The sequence below is a fragment of the Canis lupus genome, chromosome X (assembly GCF_003254725.2).
Source record: "Canis lupus dingo isolate Sandy chromosome X, ASM325472v2, whole genome shotgun sequence".
NCBI classification, from domain to species: Eukaryota; Metazoa; Chordata; class Mammalia; order Carnivora; family Canidae; genus Canis; species Canis lupus.
The window spans coordinates 103,131,672-103,151,515 of NC_064281.1; the positions used below are offsets into that span (position 1 = coordinate 103,131,672).

At 38.0% G+C, this 19,844-nt stretch overlaps 1 pseudogene; it reads right to left on the bottom strand.

Annotated features, from left to right (window-relative positions):
• Window positions 1–14,262: 14,262 nt before the first annotated feature.
• LOC125754678 (elongation factor 1-alpha 1-like) overlaps window positions 14,263–19,844 on the bottom strand; it is a 166,730-nt pseudogene continuing 161,148 nt past the window's right edge.

Here is a 19,844-nt window from a genome sequence, read left to right on the forward strand (position 1 = left end):
CACAACCGATTTCTGTGCATTAATTTGTAAACTGTATTTTATTTTGTAAACATAAATTAGTGTATAGACTCACAACCAATTTTTGTGCATTAATTTTGTAAACCAATTTCTTTGGATTAATTTTGTAAATTTACAAAACTAAATGTTGTAAACTGCACTAAAACTGTGCATTAAATTTGTAATCACAATTAATTTTGTAAACTCATTTATTACTTCTAATAGTTGTTTGGGTGGAGTTTTTAGGGGTTTCTAGGTATAGTATCATGTAATCAGCAAATAATGAAATTTTTACTTCTTCCTTACCAATTTGGATACTTTTTATTTCTTTTTCTTGTCTGAATGCTGGGGCCAAGAATTCCAGTACTAGGTTGAAAAAAAGTAGTGAGACTGGATGTCTTTAGCTTGTTCTTCATCTTAGAGGGAAAGCTCTCAGCTTTTCACCATTGCATGCAATGTTAGTTGTGGGGTTTTCATATATGGCCTTTATTATGCTGAGGTAACTTGTCTATAATACGATTTGCTGAGAGTTTTTATCATGAACAGATATTCATATTCATATGAATTTTGTCATATGCTTTCTTGTATTTATTGAGATGATCATAAGACTTTTAAATCTGTTGTTTTGTTGATGTGGTATCATGTTAATAAGTCTTCTTTACATTATTTCAAAATTTTTTGTAGTTTTCATTGAACAAGCCTTGCAATTATTTGTTAAATTTATTCCTAAGTATTTTATTTTATCTTTTTTATGCTATGTAATTGGAAATGTTTTCTTAATTTCATTTTTAATTGTTCATTGCTAGTATATAGAAATAGCATTGGTTTTGCATAGTAATCTTATATCCTGAAAACTTGTTGAAAGAGCTTATTAGTTCTAGTAGTTTTTTTCTGTGGATTCCCTAGAATTTCCTATATACAAAATCATGACTCTATGAATAGAAAAAGCTGTACTTCTTTTCTGATCTGGATGCTTTTATTTCTTTTTCTTGCCTAATTTTCCTGGGAAATATTGCAGTACGTTATAGAATAGAAATGGTAAAAGTAGAAATCCTGGTCATCTTCCAGGATCTTAGGGGGAAAGGTTTCAGTGTTTCCCCATTAATTACAATGTTAGCTGCATGGTTTTCATTGATGGACTTTATCAGGCTGAGGAGCAACACTTTTGTTCCTAGTTGCCTAATGATTTTATAATCATGAAAAGGTATTAGATTTTGTCAAATTATTTAACTATATCCATTTAGATAATCATGTGCTTTTTGTCTTTTAATGAATTAACATAGCACATTACCGTGATTTTCAGATATTAAGCCAACCTTGCATTCCTGGGATAAATATCACTTAATGATGGTAAATAATTCTATTTATATAATGTTGAATTTGGCTTGTTAGAATATTTTTTTAATTCTTTTAATGATTTTGTTTATTTTTGTGTGTGTATTTATTTTTTTAAGATTTTATTTATTGATTCATAGAGACACACAGAGAAAGGCACAGACACAGGCAGAGGGAGAAGCAGGCTCCATGCAGGGAGCCCGACATGAGACTCGATCCCGGGTCTCCAGGATCCCGCCCTGGACTGAAGGTGGCGCTAAACCACTGAGCCACCCAGCCTGCCCTTGTTAGCATATTGTAAGGATTTTGGAGCTACATTCAAAAAGAATATCAGTTTGTAGTTTTCCTGTGATGTCTATCTGATTTTGATTGGAGGGTAATATTAGCCCTATTGAATGATGGGAAATATTGCCTTCTCTTGAAACAGTTTATAAGGATTGGTGTTGATTTGTCTTCAAATGTTTGGAAGAATTATGCAGTGAATCCATATACATATAGCTTTTACTTTGTGGAAAGATGTTTGATTATTAACTCAATCACTTCACAGGTTTATTCCGATTTTCTATTTCTTCTTGAAGTAGTTTGTGTGTTTTTTGAAATCTCTTCATTTCATTTAGTTTATTAATTTTTTCGCATACAATTATTAATTGTATTCTCTTAGAATTATTCTTATGTTTCTGAGATTGGTAGTGACATCCCAAATTACATTTCTGATTTTAAAAATTTGAGTTCTCTCTCTCTCTCTCTGCTCAATCAAGGTAAGAGTTTATAGATTTTTGGATCTTTCCAAAGAATAAATATTTGGTTTTAGTCAATTTTCCTGTTATTTTTCCCTTCTCTATTTCATTTATTTTCATTCTAGCATTTATTGTTTGTTTCTTAATGATTGTTTGTGTTTAGTTTTATCTTCACTTTGTAGCTCATAATGCAAAGACTTAGGTTACTGACTTTAAATATTTCTTTTTCTAGTATAGCTCTGTACATCTAATTACCTTTTTAAAGCACTGATTTATTTATTTATTTATTTTAAATTTTTTATTGGAGTTCAATTTGCCAACATATAGCATATTACCCAGTGCTCATCCCGTCAAGTGCCCCCCTCAGTGCCCGAGACCCAGTCACCCCAACCCTTTGCCCACCTCCCTTTCCACCACCCCTTGTTCATTTCCCAGAGTTAGGTGTCTCTCATGTTCTGTCACCCTCTCGGATATTTCCCACTCATTTTCTCTCCTTTCTCCTTTATCCCCTTTCACTATTTTTTATATTCCCCAAATGAATGAGACCGTATAATGTTTGTCCTTCTCCGATTGACTTACTTCACTCAGCATAATACCCTCCAGTTCCATCCACGTTGAAGCAAATCGTGGGTGTTTGTCATTTCTAATGGCTAAGGAATATTCCATTGTGTACATATACCACATCTTCTTTATCCATTCATCTTTTGATGGACACCAAGGCTCCTTCCACAGTTTGGCTATGGTGGACATAGCTGCTATAAACATCGGGGTGCAGGTGTCCTGCCTTTTCACTGTATCTGTATCTTTGGGGTAAACCCCCAGCACTGCAATTGCTCGGTCATAGGGCAGGTCTATTTTTAACTCTTTGAGGAACCTCCACACAGCTTTCCAGAGTGGCTGTACCAGTTCGCATTCCCACCAACAGTGCAAGAGGGTTCCCCTTTCTCCACATCCTCTCCAACATTTGTTTCCCGTCTTGTTAATTTTCCTCATTCTAACTAGTGTGAGGTGGTATCTCATTGTGGTTTTGATTTGTATTTCCCTGATGGCAAGTGATGAGGAGCATATTCTCATGTGCTGTCGGCCATGTCTATGTCTTCCTCTGTGAAATTTCTGTTCATGTCTTTTGCCCATTTCATGATTGGATTGTTTGTTTCTTTGCTGTTGAGTTTCATAAGTTCTTTATAGATCTTGCATACTAGACTTTTACCTGATAGGTCATTTGCAAATATCTTCTCCCATTCTGCAGGTTGTCTTTTAGTTTTGTTGACTGTTTCTTTTGCAGTTCAGAAGCTTCTTATCTTGATGAAGTCCCAATAATTCATTTTTGCTTTTGTTTCCCTTGCCTTCATCCTTGATATCATGGATGTATCTTGCAAGAAGTTGCTGTGGCCAAGTTCAAAAAGGGTGTTGCCTGTGTTCTCCTCTAGGATTTTGATGAATCTTGTCTCACATTTAGATCTTTCATCCATTTTGAGTTTATCTTTGTGTCTGGTGTAAGAGAATGGTCTAGTTTCATTCTTCTGCATGTGGATGTCCAATTTTCCCAGCACCACTTATTGAAGAGACTGTCTTTTTTCCAGTGGATAGTCTTTCCTGCTTTGTTGAATATTAGTTGACCATAGGGTTGAGGGCCCATTTCTGGGTTCTCTATTCTGTTCCACTGATCTTTGTGTCTGTTTTTGTGCCAGTACCACACTGTCTTGATGATCATAGTAAAGCACTGATTTAGATATATCTCATGAATTTTTTGTGTTTTTTGCGTTTTCACTCATTTGAAAGTACTTTGTAAGTTAGCTTGTCATTTCTTTATTGACCTACCAATATTTAGAGTATTTAATTTCCATATATTTGGGAATTACTTTAGTTCATTATTAATTTCTAATCTTGTTCCATCATGATCATGAAAATACATCATATGGTTTCAATTATTTGACATTTAATGACAATTATTGCATTCCCTAGTATATGATCTGTCTGGGAAATGTTTTATGTGCACTTGAGAGAAATGTTTACTCTATTGTTAAGTACAGTGCTCAGTAAGATCTTGAGAGATCCAATTAGTTTATAATGCTGTTTAAGCCTTTTATTTTCTTGTTTATATTCTGTCTACCTGTTCTATCAATGATTGAAGATGGAGTTTGGAAGTCTCCGACTATTATTGTTGAACTGTTTACTCCTCCCTCGAATTTTTCAGTATTTACTTTATGTATATTTTTTACTTTCTTATTACATGTACATATAATTGTTATTTCTCCTTGAAGGATTGACTTTCAATACTACAAGATGTTATTCTTTGTCTATAGCAACAATGTTTGTGTTTTTAAAATATAATATATATATAAAAATATAAAAATATTTCATTTATTTAATCATGAAAGACACAGAGAAAGAGAGGCAGAGACATAGGCAAAGGGAGAAGCAGGCTCCATGCAGGAAGCCTGATGTTGGACTCAATCCCGGGACCCAGGATCATGCCCTGAGCCAAAGGCAGGCGCTCAACCGCTAAGCCACCCAGGCGTACCTATAGCAACAATGTTTGTCTTAAAGTCTACTTTGTCCAATATTAGTTTAGGTCTATCAGCTCTATTTTGGGTACCATTGGCATGGTGTATATATTTTCCAAACATTTATTTTCAATATATTTGTGTTTTTTAATCTAAAGTGAGTCTCTTGTAGACAGCATATGGTTGGATTATGTTTTGATTTTTTCTTCTAAATCCCTTTGGCCAATTTCTGACTTTTGATTGATGAGTTTGGGACACTCACATTTAATGTTTTGATATTGATAAGGTAAGACTTAAATCTGTCATTTGCTATTTCTTTTCTGTATGACTTATATCTTATTTGTTCCTTTATTCCTGCATTAAATAAATATAAACTTTTGTGTTTCCTTTTGTGTTAAATATAAACGTTCTTATATTTCATTTTTAATTCAATTGTTTCTTTTAATACATTTTTTGAGTAATGTACTTAATGTTGACTTTAGGGGTTACAATTAACATCTTAATGTATAACAATCTAGTTTGGGTTAGTCACACTTAAGTTTCAGCAGCATAAATAAATGTTGCTCTTATATAAAACTCAGTTGCTTCCCACTTCATTTATAATATTGTTATCATACAAAGTTTACCTTTCTACCTTATAAGCCAATAAACATATTCTTAGAAATATTCCTAACTCGTTAAAAGAATTTTAGTGGAATGATCTGACTTACATCTTAAAAGGGTTACTCTGTTGTAGGAAAAATTTCTTTTAATGAGGCAAGGGTAAAAGCATAGAGACTACTTAGAAGAATATTGCAAAAAACCAGGTAAAAAATGATGGTGGCTTAAACATGGTGGAAATCAAAGTGGTAAGAAGTGACAGAGGTTTTTAAATATTTGGAGAAGAAGGATCATCAGAATTCAGTGATGAATTGGATCAAGTATGTGAACAAAGAGTTAAGGGTGACTCAAATGTTTATGCTCTAAACAACTGAAGATGGGGGAAAAGGGAAATAGGGGATATTAGGGAATCTTTTGAAGAGAGGAAGGAAATGTAGAGAGCAAAATTTCAGTTTTTCGCATCTTAATTTTGAAATGCTTATTAAACAGAAAAGAGACAGTTTAATTTAAACATATAAGTCTAGAATTTGGGGAGAGATGTGAACTAGAAATGTAAATATGGAAACTGTCAACATATAGAATACATTTAAAGCCATAGGACTCAATGAGATCACCAAGAAATAAGTAGCTACAGAATACAAAAAAGTCCAAGAACTGAGACCTAGGAAACTCCAACTTAGAAAGACCATGGGGAAAATAACCTGCAAAGGGGTGCTTGGGCGGCTCAGTTTGGTAAGTGGCCAGCTCTTGATTTTGGCTCAGGTCATAACCTCAGAGTCCTGGGATTGAGCCTTGTATTGGCCTCCACACTCAGCAGGGAGTCTGCTTCTCTCCCTCACTCATGCGCTGTCTTTCTCTCTCTCAAATAAATAAATCTTTTTAAAAAAAAAAAGAAAAGAAGGAAGGAACCTGAAAAAATATTGAAATAGAGTGGCCAGTGAGTTATAAAGAAAAACAGGGGAGTGCATCATCCTAGAAAACAAAAAAAGCAAAGGATATGAAAAAAGAGAATGATCAGCTCTGCCAAATGCTGCTGATAGGCCAAGTAAGATGAGAACAGAGGACTGACCAGAAAACTGGCATTTTCTATCAGGTAAAATCCAGATAGATATTACTTTCCATTTTATAAATAGATTACTGAGAGAATAAGTCATTGTTCCCAAGGTTACATAGACCTATCCCCAGAAACTGAGATATGTATTTTATTTAAAAAACACAGATAACTAAATTCTCCCTTTTGATTATAAATGTTTCTGCACATTTTATCCTGTAAGATATGTCAAACAAGGATTTTTTTTCTTTTGAATGTTTTTTTTTAAAAAGAACAAATTGGGATCTGGCTTGAGGCATCAGAGGATCAAGCTGGGGCTTGCCAAGGTGGCTAGAAATTGAAGGAAAAAAAACTAAAATAAGAGTGTCATGGAGAGGGCAGCCCAGGTGGCTCAGCTGTTTAGTGCCGCCTTCAGCCCAGAGCCTGATCCTGGAGACCTGGGATCGAGTCCCACGTCGGACTCCGTGCATGGAGCATGCTTCTTCCTTTGCCTTTGTCTCTGCATCTGTGTGTGTGTGTGTGTGTGTGTGTGTGTGTGTGTCTCATGAATAAACAAATAAAATCTTTTTTAAAAAAAGAGTGTCATGGAGAGGTAAATCCCAATTTTTATGCACAAACTACCATCGAATACTTAAATGACCCCTGAACTGTGCATTTACAGAAAAATTAGTAAGAAAACTGACAGAAGGCAGCAGAAATAAAGCTGAAAAATTGGAACATAGATGTTAGCAGTTGCTTACATAAGGGAGACAGAGTCTAGAGGCTGAATTTCACCAAGTTAAAAAACATTTATAAATATTTTGAGTTTTCTATTAAAACTCTCAAAGGACCATGCCTTAGGAGTAAAGACTGTGTCCAAGGATTAAAGATTCACCCTAAGACTAAGAGTAACACAAAATCAGACTCCAGTGAAAATGAAGGCTCCAAAAGTTCAAGATGATTAGCCTATAATTTGTCAATTAGAACAAAAATCAAAACAGTCTTAGAAGGAAGATGAATCAAAAATCTCTATAAAATATCATCAGTAGTATCCACTATGCAATCAAATATTGCTAGACATGTGAATAAAGAGAAAATTGCAACATGAATTTATAATTTAAAAGTGAGTAGAAATACAGACCATAATCATCCAGATGTTGAATTAGCTGGGAAGGATAATTTTTAAAAGCTATTACAAATATGTTTAAGCACTTAAAAGGAAAAGTGGCCAAAATAAGTAGCCAAATGGGTATCCCAACATGGAATTTGAAACTATGAAAAAAAATCAAATGGAAATTCTAGAACTGAAAAATATGCTATTTGAAATGAGAATCCAGAGATGCCTTGGGTGGCTCAGCAGTTGAGCATCTGCCTTTGGCTCAGGGTGTGATCCTGGGATCCTGGTTTTCTTTTTCAATATTCCCCCTGGCTATTCAGAGTCTTTTCTGATTCCACACAAATCTTAAGATGATTTGTTACAACTCTCTGAAGAAAGTCCATGGTATTTTGATAGGGATTTCATTCAATGTGTAAATTGCCCGGGGTAACATTGACATTTTCACTTTATTAATTCTTCCAATCCATGAGCATGGAATATTTTTCCATCTCTTTGTGTCTTCCTCAATTTCTTTCAGAAATGTTCTGTAGTTTTTAGGGTATAGATCCTTTACCTCTTTGGTTAGGTTCATTCCTAAGTATCTTAAGCTTTTTGGTGTAATTGTAAATGAGATTGACTCCTTAATTTCTCTTTCTTCAGTTTCATTGTTACTGTATAGAAATGCCACTGACTTCTGGGCATTGATTTTGTATTCTGCCACACTGCCGAATTGCTGTATGAGTTCTAGCAATCTTGGGGTGGAGTCTTTTGGGTTTTCTATGTACGATATCATGTCATCAGCGAAGAGGGAGAGTTTGACTTCTTCTTTGTCAATTTGAATGCCTTTTACTTCTTTTTGTTGTCTGATTGCTGAGGCTAGGACTTCTAGTACTATGTTGAATAGCAGTGGTGAGAGTGGACATCCCTGTCGTGTTCCTGATCTTAGCGGAAAGGATCCCAGTGTTTCCTATTGAGAATATTTTCTATGGTCTTTTCGTAGATGGCTTTTAAGATGCTGAGGGATGTTCCCTCTATCCCTACACTCTGAAGACTTTTGATCAGGAATCGATGCTGTATTTTATCAAATATTTTCTCTGCATCTATTGAGAGGATCCTATCATTCTTATTTTTTCTCTTGTTGATGTGATCTATCATGTTGATTGCTTTATGAGTGTTGAACCAGTCTTGCATCTGGGGGATAAATCCCCCTTGGTCATGGTGAATAATCTTCTTAATGTACTGTGGATCCTATTGGCTAGTATCTTGTTGAGAATTTTGCACCTGTGTTCCTCAGGGGTATTGGGCCATAATTCTCCTTTTTGGTGGGGTCTTTGTCTGGTTTTGGAATTAAGGTGATGCTGACCTCATAGAACGAGTTTGGAAGTATTCCATCTCTTTCTATCTTTCTGAACAGCTTTAGTAGAATAGGTATGGTTTCTTTCTTAAACGTTTGATAGAATTTCCCTGGGAAGCCATCTGGCCCTGGACTTTTGTGTCTTGGGAGGTTTTTGATGACTGCTTCAATTTCCTCCCTGGTTATTGGCCTGTTCAGGTTTTCTATTTGTTTCAGTTCCAGTTTTGGTAGTTTGTGGTTTTCCAGAAATGTGTCCATTTCTTCTAGATTGCCTAATTTATTGGCATATAGCTGCTCATAATAAGTTTTTAAAATCGTTTGTATTTCCTTGGTATTGGTGGTGATCTCTCCTTTCTCATTCGTGATTTTATTAATATGAGTCTTTTCTCTTTTGTTTTTAATAAGGCTGGCTGATGGTTTATTTGTCTTACTAATTCTTTGAAAGAACCAACTCCTGGTTTTGTTGATCCGTTCTACAGTTCTTCTGGTCTCTATTTCATTGAGTTCTGCTCAAGTCTTTATGAACTCTCTTCTGCTTGGTGTAGGTTTCATTTTCTGTTCTTGCTCTAGTTCCTTTAGGTGCAAGGTTAGTTTGTGTATTTGAGTTTTTTCCATTTTTTGGGGGGGATGATTGTATTGCAATGTATTTCCCTCTCAGGTCTGCTTTTGCTGTATCTCAAAGATTTTGAACGGTCGTATCTTCATTCTCATTAGTTTCCATGAATCTTTTTAATTCTTCTTTAATTTCCTGGTTGACCTTTTCATCTTATAGCAGAATGCTATTTAACCTCCACATGTTTTAATTTCTTCCAAATATCTTCTTGTGATTGACTTCAAATTTCAAAGCATTTTGGTCTGAAAATATGCAGAGGACAATCCCAATCTTTTGGTATTGGTTGAGACCTGATTTGTGACCCAGTATGTGGTCTACTCTGGAGAAAGTTCCATGTGCACTTGGGAAGAATGTGTATTCAGTCGTGTTCAGATGTAAAGCTCTGTAAATATCTGTGAAATACATCTGGTCCAGTGTATCATTGGAAGCTCTTGTTTCTTTGGAGAGGTTGTGCTGGGAAGCTCTTGTTTCTTTGGAGAGGTTGTGCTGGGAAGATCTGTCATTTGCATAAAGCACTGTGTGAAATCTCCCAGTATTATTGTATTAAGTATGTCTTTACCTTGGTTATTTTCTTTTAAGTTTTTCTTTATTCATGAGACACAGAGAGAGAGAGTGAGGTAGAGACACAGGCAGAGGGAGAAGCAGTCTCCATGCAGGGAGCCAGATGTGGGACTCAATACCGGGTCTCTAGGATCAGGCCCTGGGCCAAAGGCAGAAGCTCAACCACTGAGCCACCCAGGTGTCCCTTTACTATGGTTGTTAATTGACTGACCTATTTGGCAGCTCCCACATTAGGGCATAAGTATTCATGATTGTTACGTATCTTGTTGGATAGATCCTTTAAGTATGATATAGTGTCCCTCTTCATCTCTTAGTACAGTGTTTGGGATAAATTTTAATTTATCTGACATGAGGATTGCGACCCCTGCTCTCTTTTGAGGACCATTGAAATGGTAAATGGTTCTCCAATCTTTCATTTTCAGGCTGTAGGTGTCCTTATGTCTAAAATGAGTCTCTAGTAGACAGCAAATAGATGGGTCCTGCTTTTTTATCCAGTGTGAATCCCTGTGTCTTTTGATGGGATTATTAATCCAATTCATGTTCAGAGTTACTATTGAAAGATATGAATTTAGTGTCATCATAATACCCATTCAGTCCTTGTTTTTGTGTATGATTTCTTTGGGCATCCTCTTTCTTTTACAGGATCCCCCTTAATATTTCTTGCAGAGCTGGCTTGGTGGTCACATATTCTTTCAGTTTCTGCCTATCTTGGAAGCACTTTATCTCTCCTTCTATTCTAAATGAGCCTTGCTCAATAAAGTATTCTTGGCTGCATGTTCTCATTTAGTACACTGAATATATCCTGCCAGCCCTTTCTGGCCTGCCAGGTCTCTGTGGAGAGGTCTGCTGTTAATCTAATAGTTCTCCCCATATAAGTTAGGGATCTCTTGTCTCTTGCTGCTTTAACGATTTTCTAATTATCTTTGGAATTTGCAAGTTTCATTATTAAATGTCGAGGTGTTGAACGGTTTTTATTGATTTCAGGGGAAGATCTCTCTATCTACTGAATCTGAATGCCTGTTTCCCTCCCCAAATTGGGAAGTTCTCAGCTATGATTTGTTCAAATATGCTTTCTGGTCCTCTGTCCCTTTCAGCTCCCTCTGGAACCCCGATTAAACATAGATTTAAGAAAATAAAAATAAAGAAATAAATAAATAATTTTAAAAACTTAGATTTTTTTCCTTCTGAGGCTGTCCTTTATTTCCCTTAACCTTTCCTCATGGTCTTTTAATTGTTTTTTCTCTTTTTTCCTCAGCTTCCTTCCTTGCCATCAACTTCTCTTCTATGTCACTCACTCTTTCTTCTACCTCATTAACCCTCATCGTTAGGACCTCCAGTTTGGATTGCATCTCATTTAATTGATTTTTAATTTTGGCCTGATTGGATCTAAATTCTGCAGTCATGAAGTCTCTTGAATCTTTTATGCTTTTTTCCAGAACCATGAGTAGCTTTATAATTATGCTTCTGAATTGGCTTTCTGACATTGAATTCTAATCCAAATTCTGTAAATCTGTGGCAGAGAGTACCGTTTCTGATTCTTTCCTTTGTGGTGGGTTCTTTCTAGTCATTTTGCTCAGTGCAGAGTGGTAAAAACAAGTTGTACTGGGAAAAGGAAGAAAAAAAGAAAAAAACAAAACAAAACAAAAAAACAAGTGGGGTTCTATATACTGTAAATCCTCGACCTCCCCTGGAGTTTTCCAGCGCTGCTCTGCCAAGAACTTGCTCTTCTCCTGTGCTTCCAGCTGGTTTTCTGGAGGAGGGGCCTGCTGTGCTGATTCTCAGGTGTGTGCACCACTCAGTGGGAGCTGTTTATCCTCTGAGGCCCCTGTTCCCTGGCGGCCCTGCTCTGTCCCAGGCACAGGGTGACACCAGGAGGAACAACAACACTGGCAGTGGCCAGCCTTCCAGCTCTGGAGTCAGCTCCCACAGTAACTACCACAGTCTCCAGTCCACACTGGCCTGGATGCTCCTGGGGGGGGGGGAGGGTGGTGCTGGTCTGCACAACTTGGGGGTACCCAGCAGCAGGAGAGTCCTTGATGTCCTGTGCCCTCCCCACCTCTGCCTGTCCTGGGGGAGCACAGGATCCTGGGCTGTGTCCTCTCAGCGACCTAGGATCTGGGGCCTATGCTGCTGGATTCGCACTCCTGGCCGTGGCCCCTGAAGGCAGCAGAGCATAACCTCCTCCACCTGGAGCTGCCGCCTGAGCTTCTCCTGAGGCCCTGCCTGGCGCAGCTCCAGCCCTTTACCGAGCTCGGCCCACAGTCTATGGCACTCTCCCTTGGGGCACACCTCCCTTGTTTGTGTCCCCGGGAACCTGGAGGCTCCACTGCCCCTCCTGCGGTTCTGCTCGGTTTCCCTGCTAAGCACCTTTCCCTCCAGGAAGAATCCAGTGCGGATTTTTAAAGTTCCTGCTTCTCCAGGGCTGGGCTTTCCTCTCCTGGAGGCTTTCACTGCCCGGCTTTAGCCTGGCTCTTCGAGGGGCCACTCCCCACTTGATTCTTTTTTATTTTTTTCCCCACCTTCCTACCCTGTTAGAAGCAAAAACTCTTCTCTCTGTAGTGTTCTAGCTGTTCTGTCTTTAAATCTCAGGCTGAATCGTAGGTTTTCAGGATGATTTGAAAGTTATCTAGGTAAGTTGGTGGGGACAGGTGACTTGGGGACCCTACTTTTCCGCCATCTTGCTCCGCCCCCCTTATGCTTTTTTTTTTTAAATGGCCGTGTAATATTGTGTAACTACCGCATATTCCTTATCCAATTGTCTATCAGTTGATACTTGGGTTGCTTCCATATCTTGCCTATTGTAAATAATAATGCAATAAACATTGGAGTGTATATATCTTTTCGAATTAGTGTGTTCATTTTTGGGAGGTAATACCCTTGTAAGCTGTGGGTGGGAACATAAATTAGTATGGTCACTGTGGAAAACAGTATGGATATTCCTCAAAAAGTTAAAAACAGAAACCATATGATCCAGTAATTTCAAAATAGTTAAAAAAAAACAATAAAAGGAGTGCCTGGGTGGCTCAGTCTGTTACGCATCTGCTATCAGCTCAGGTCATGATCTCTGGGTCCCCGATGGAGTCACACATTGGGCTTCCTGGTCAGCAGCGAGTCTGCTTCTCTGTCTCTCTCTCCTTCTGCCCCTCCTCACTGGTCATTCTCTCTCTCTCAAACTAATGAATAAATTTAAATAAAACTAATGAGATACTACCACATGCCCACCAGAATGACTAAAATAAAAAATAAAAACAAAACCAATTTTTGGCAAGAATGTGAAGCTATGGAACTCCTATTCCTGGTGAGCAGGTAAAATTTCACAATTTCAAAAAACATCTGACAACTTAAAAAAAGTTAAACCTTTATCTACTCTGACACAGCCACTAGACACCTAGATATTTGCCAAAGAGAACTGAAAACATATGTCCACAAAATGACCTGAACACAAATGTTTATAGTAGTGTTATTCAACTTAGCCCCAAGTCAGAAACAACACAAATTCTCTCAGTAGAAGAATAGGTAAACCAACTGTGGTATATTCATACCACGGACATTCCTCACTAATAAGAAACAACAAACAACTAACACATACATACAACACTGAGAAATCTTAAAAATGTTAAGTACAAGAAGCTAGATACAAAACATATGCATACTGTATACTTTTATGTATATGAAGTTTAAGAGCTGGCATTGCTAATCCGAGGAAATGGAAAATAGGACAGTGGTCGCCGGTTGCAGTAGAGATCGACTAGAAGGAACTACAAGAGAATTTTGGGGGATTGTAGAAATATTCCATATCTTTACTGAGGTTGTGGTTACTAGGTATATACATTTTTCATAATTCATCAGTTTTACACTTAAAATACGTGTATTTTGCTATATGTAAATTTCACTTTAATCTTTAAAAAAGAAAAAAAGGGGGGCCTTTGAGTGGTAAGTCAGTTAAGGCACCCAACTCTTGGTTTCAGCCAGGTCATTATCTCAGTGTTGTGTGTTGCTCAGCATGGAATCTGCTTAAGGCTATCACTCCCTCTCCTTCTCCCTTTGCACCCACCCTCACTCATGTGTACTCTTTCTCTCTTTCTATAAAAATAATCAACAAATCTTTGAGAAGAAAAAAAAAGAAAACCTAAGTCTTAGAGATGCAGAAGGAAGGGGGGATTCCCCAGCTTTGTGTCAAGTTAATGTGGGTGTCTTAATATCTAGATCTCGTTTACTCAGCAAACACCTTTATACTAGGCAACTGGTACTCCAACAACAAAAATGAACAATTCCATACTCTTAGCACCTCAGTCCAATCAATCCAATGCCACTTCAGTCCAATCTCAGGTGTATGAAAAGCCAATCCACTGTGTCTTCCAGCTTCCCTTCTCTTTTCAGGTGTAGATCTCAGATGTGTTTCCAACTCCTAAAAGAATGGGAGTTCTTCATAGAATGCCTCAACTTTGCTTTTCAACTAATCAAAGCGATATACCCAAAAGCAAGAATTATAAATGCATTTCCACCACTTTGTTGGGTTTGTGTTTAATGCAAAAGCCAAATAGGGAACTGTCAACCTCTTGCTGGAGAATTAAAACATTAAGACAGACACAAGTATTATACCCCAATGTTTATCCCGTCTAATAACTAAAGGTTATTTTTTAAATCTACTTTGTTTTAATGACCAAGGATTTTGGTGTTCAAAATTGCTACTTTCTAAGCATCCTTTATTTTTTTTAAACTTTTGTTTTAATGGGTCTCAAAATTCTGTGACAGATTTTTGGTCAAGTTGTTTCTATTAAAAAGTACTGATTTTAAAAACTAATAACTTAAAACTGCCACACATGCACACACAAAAAATGGTCCACAAAACATTCTCCTTTCCTTCTGAAGGTTTTACGATGCATTGTTATCATTAACCAGTCTTTTACTATTAAACTTAAATGGCCAATTGACACAAACAGTTCTGAGACCGTTCTTCCACCACTGATTAAGACTAGGGTGGCAGGTATTGGGGATAATACTCATTTAGCCTTCTGAGCTTTCTGGGCAGACTTGGTGAATTTGCCAGCTCCAGCTGCCTTCTTGTCCACTGCTTTGATGACATCCACAGCAACCATCAGTCTCATGTCACGAACAGCAAAACAGCCTGAAGGAGGATAGTCAGAGAAGCTATCAGCATACATAGGTTTGCCAGGAACCATATCAACAATGGCAGCATCCCCAGATTTCAAGAACTAGGGACCATCTTCCAGCGTTTTTCCAGAACGACGATCTATCTTCTCCTTCAGCTCAGCAAACTTGCAAGCAATGTGAGCTGTATGACAATCCAGCACAGGTGCATATCCAGCACTGATTTGGCCTGGATGGTTCAAGATAATCACCTGAGCCGTGAAGCCAGCTGCTTCCATTGGTGGGTCATTTTTGCTGTCACCACCCACGTTGCCACGACGAACATCTTTGACAGATACGTTCTTTTTTTTTTTTTAATTTATTTTTTATTGGTGTTCAATTTACTAACATACAGAATAACCCCCAGTGCTCGTCACCCATTCACTCCCACACCCCGCCCTCCTCCCCTTCCACCACCCCTAGTTCGTTTCCCAGAGTTAGCAGTCTTTACGTTCTGTCTCCCTTTCTGATATTTCCCACACATTTCTTCCCCCTTCCCTTATATTCCCTTTCACTATTATTTATATTCCCCAAATGAATGAGAACATATAATGTTTGTCCTTCTCCGACTGACTTACTTCACTCAGCATAATACCCTCCAGTTCCATCCACGTTGAAGCAAATGGTGGGTATTTGTCATTTCTAATAGCTGAGTAATATTCCATTGTATACATAAACCACATCTTCTTTATCCATTCATCTTTCGTTGGACACCGAGGCTCCTTCCACAGTTTGGCTATCGTGGCCATTGCTGCTAGAAACATCGGGGTGCAGGTGTCCCGGCGCTTCATTGCATTTGTATCTTTGGGGTAAATCCCCAACAGTGCAATTGCTGGGTCGTAGGGCAGGTCTATTTTTAACTGTTTGAGGAACCTCCACACAGTTTTCCAGAGTGGCTGCACCAGTTCACATTCCCACCAACAGTGTATGAGGGTTCCCTTTTCTCCGCATCCTCTCCAACATTTGTTGTTTCCTGTCTTGTTAATTTTCCCCATTCTCACTGGTGTGAGGTGGTATCTCATTGTGGTTTTGATTTGTATTTCCCTGATGGCAAGTGATGCAGAGCATTTTCTCATGTGCATGTTGGCCATGTCGATGTCTTCCTCTGTGAGATTTCTGTTCATGTCTTTTGCCCATTTCATGATTGGATTGTTTGTTTCTTTGGTGTTGAGTTTGATAAGTTCTTTATAGATCTTGGAAACTAGCCCTTTATCTGATACGTCATTTGCAAATATCTTCTCCCATTCTGTAGGTTGTCTTTTAGTTTTGTTGACTGTATCCTTTGCTGTGCAAAAGCTTCTTATCTTGATGAAGTCCCAATAGTTCATTTTTGCTTTTGTTTCTTTTGCCTTCGTAGATGTATCTTGCAAGAAGTTACTATGGCCGAGTTCAAAAAGGGTGTTGCCTGTGTTCTTCTCTAGGATTTTGATGGAATCTTGTCTCACATTAGGATCTTTCATCCATTTTGAGTTTATCTTTGTGTATGGTGAAAGAGAGTGGTCTAGTTTCATTCTCCTGCATGTGGATGTCCAATTTTCCCAGCACCATTTATTGAAGAGACTGTCTTTCTTCCAATGGATAGTCTTTCCTCCTTTATCGAATATTAGTTGCCCATAAAGTTCAGGGTCCACTTCTGGATTCTCTATTCTGTTCCACTGATCTATGTGTCTGTTTTTGTGCCAGTACCACACTGTCTTGATGACCACAGCTTTGTAGTACAACCTGAAATCTGGCATTGTGATGCCCCCAGATATGGTTTTCTTTTTTAAAATTCCCCTGGCTATTCGGGGTCTTTTCTGATTCCACACAAATCTTAAAATAATTTGTTCTAACTCTCTGAAGAAAGTCCATGGTATTTTGATAGGGATTGCATTAAACGTGTATATTGCCCTGGGTAACATTGACATTTTCACAATATTAATTCTGCCAATCCATGAGCATGGAATATTTTTCCATCTCTTTGTGTCTTCCTCAATTTCTTTCAGAAGTGTTCTATAGTTTTGAGGGTATAGATCCTTTACCTCTTTGGTTAGGTTTATTCCTAGGTATCTTATGCTTTTGGGTGCAATTGTAAATGGGATTGACTCCTTAATTTCTCTTTCTTCAGTCTCATTGTTAGTGTATAGAAATGCCACTGACTTCTGGGCATTCATTTTGTATCCTGCCACGCTACCGAATTGCTGTATGAGTTCTAGCAATCTTGGGGTGGAGACTTTTGGGTTTTCTATGTAGAGTATCATGTCATCGGCCAAGAGGGAGAGTTTGACTTCTTCTTTGCCAATTTGAATGCCTTTAATGTCTTTTTGTTGTCTGATTGCTGAGGCTAGGACTTCCAGTACTATGTTGAACAGCAGTGGTGAGAGTGGACATCCCTGTCTTGTTCCTGATCTTAGGGGAAAGGCTCCCAGTGCTTCCCCATTGAGAATGATATTTGCTGTGGGCTTTTCATAGATGGCTTTTAAGATGTCGAGGAATGTTCCCTCTATCCCTACACTCTGAAGAGTTTTGATCAGGAATGGATGCTGTATTTTGTCAAATGCTTTCTCTGCATCCAATGAGAGGATCATATGGTTCTTGGTTTTTCTCTTGCTGATATGATGAATCACATTGATTGTTTTACGGGTGTTGAACCAGCCTTGTGTCCCAGGGATAAATCCTACTTGGTCATGGTGAATAATTTTCTTAATGTACTATTGGATCCTATTGGCCAGTATCTTGTTGAGAATTTTTGCATCCATGTTCATCAGGGATATTGGTCTGTAATTCTCCTTTTTGGTGGGGTCTTTGTCTGGTTTTGGAATTAAGGTGATGCTGGCCTCATAGAACGAATTTGGAAGTACTCCATCTCTTTCTATCTTTCCAAACAGCTTTAGGAGAATAGGTATGGTTTCTTCTTTAAACGTTTGATAAAATTCCCCTGGGAAGCCATCTGGCCCTGGACTCTTGTGTCTTGGGAGGTTTTTGATGACTGCTTCAATTTCCTCCCTGGTTATTGGCCTGTTCAGGTTTTCTATTTCTTCCTGTTCCAGTTTTGGTAGTTTGTGGCTTTCCAGGAATGCGTCCATTTCTTCTAGATTGCCTAATTTATTGGCGTATAGCTGTTCATAATATGTTTTTAAAATCGTTTGTATTTCCTTGGTTTTGGTAGTGATCTCTCCTTTCTCATTCATGATTTTATTAATTTGAGTCTTCTCTCTCTTCTTTTTAATAAGGCTAGCTAATGGTTTATCTATCTTATTAATTCTTTCAAAGAACCAACTCCTGGTTTTGTTGATCTGTTCCACAGTTCTTCTGGTCTCGATTTCGTTGAGTTCTGCTCGAATCTTTATTAACTCCCTTCTTCTCTTGGGTGTAGGATCTATTTGCTGTTTTTTCTCTAGCTCCTTTATGTGTAAGGTTAGCTTTTGTATTTGAGTTCTTTCCAGTTTTTGAATGGATGCTTGTGTTGCGATGTATTTCCCCCTTAGGACTGCTTTTGCAGCATCCCAAAGATTTTGAACGGTTGTATCTTCATTCTCATTAGTTTCCATGAATCTTTTTAATTCTTCCTTAATTTCCTGGTTGACCCTTTTATCTTTTAGCGGGATGGTCCTTAACCTCCACGTGTTTGAGGTCCTTCCAAACTTCTTGTTGTGATTTAGTTCTAATTTCAAGGCATTATGGTCCGAGAATATGCAGGGGACAATCCCAATCTTTTGGTATCGGTTCAGACCCGATTTGTGACCCAATATGTGGTCTATTCTGGAGAAAGTTCCATGTGCGCTTGAGAAGAATGTGTATTCAGTTGAGTTTGGATGTAAAGTTCTGTAGATATCTGTGAAATCCATCTGGTCCAGTGTATCATTTAAAGCTCTCGTTTCTTTGGAGATGTTGTGCTTAGAAGACCTATCGAGTATAGAAAGAGCTAGATTGAAGTCACCAAGTATAAGTGTATTATTATCTAAGTATTTCTTCACTTTGGTTAATAATTGATTGATATATTTGGCAGCTCCCACATTCGGGGCATATATATTGAGGATTGTTAAGTCCTCTTGTTGGATAGATCCTTTAAGTATGATATAGTGTCCCTCTTCATCTCTCACTACAGTCTTTGGGGTAAATTTTAGTTTATCTGATATAAGGATGGCTACCCCTGCTTTCTTTTGAGGACCATTCGAATGGTAAATGGTTCTCCAACCTTTTATTTTCAGGCTGTAGGTGTCCTTCTGTCTAAAATGAGTCTCTTGTAGACAGCAAATAGATGGGTCCTGCTTTTTTATCCAGTCTGAAACCCTGTGCCTTTTGATGGGGTCATTAAGCCCGTTCACATTCAGAGTTACTATTGAGAGATATGAATTTAGTGTCATCATGATAACTATTCAGTCCTTGTTTTTGTGGATTGTTCCACTGGACTTCTTAAAGGGGAATTTTAAGAGTCCCCCTTAAAATTTCTTGCAGAGCTGGTTTGGAGGTCACATATTCTTTTAGTTGCTGCCTGTCTTGGAAGCTCTTTATCTCTCCTTCCATTTTGAATGAGAGCTTTGCTGGATAAAGTATTCTTGGTTGCATGTTCTTCTCATTTAGGACCCTGAATATATCCTGCCAGCCCTTTCTGGCCTGCCAGGTCTCTGTGGAGAGGTCTGCTGTTACCCTAATACTCCTCCCCATAAAAGTCAGGGATTTCTTGTTTCTTGCTGCTTTAAGGATCTTTTCTTTATCTTTGGAATTTGCAAGCTTCACTATTAAATGTCGAGGTGTTGAACGGTTTTTATTGATTTTAGGGGGGGATCTCTCTATTTCCTGGATCTGAATGCCTGTTTCCCTTCCCAGATTAGGAAAGTTTTCAGCTAGAATTTGTTCAAATACATATTCTGGCCCTCTGTC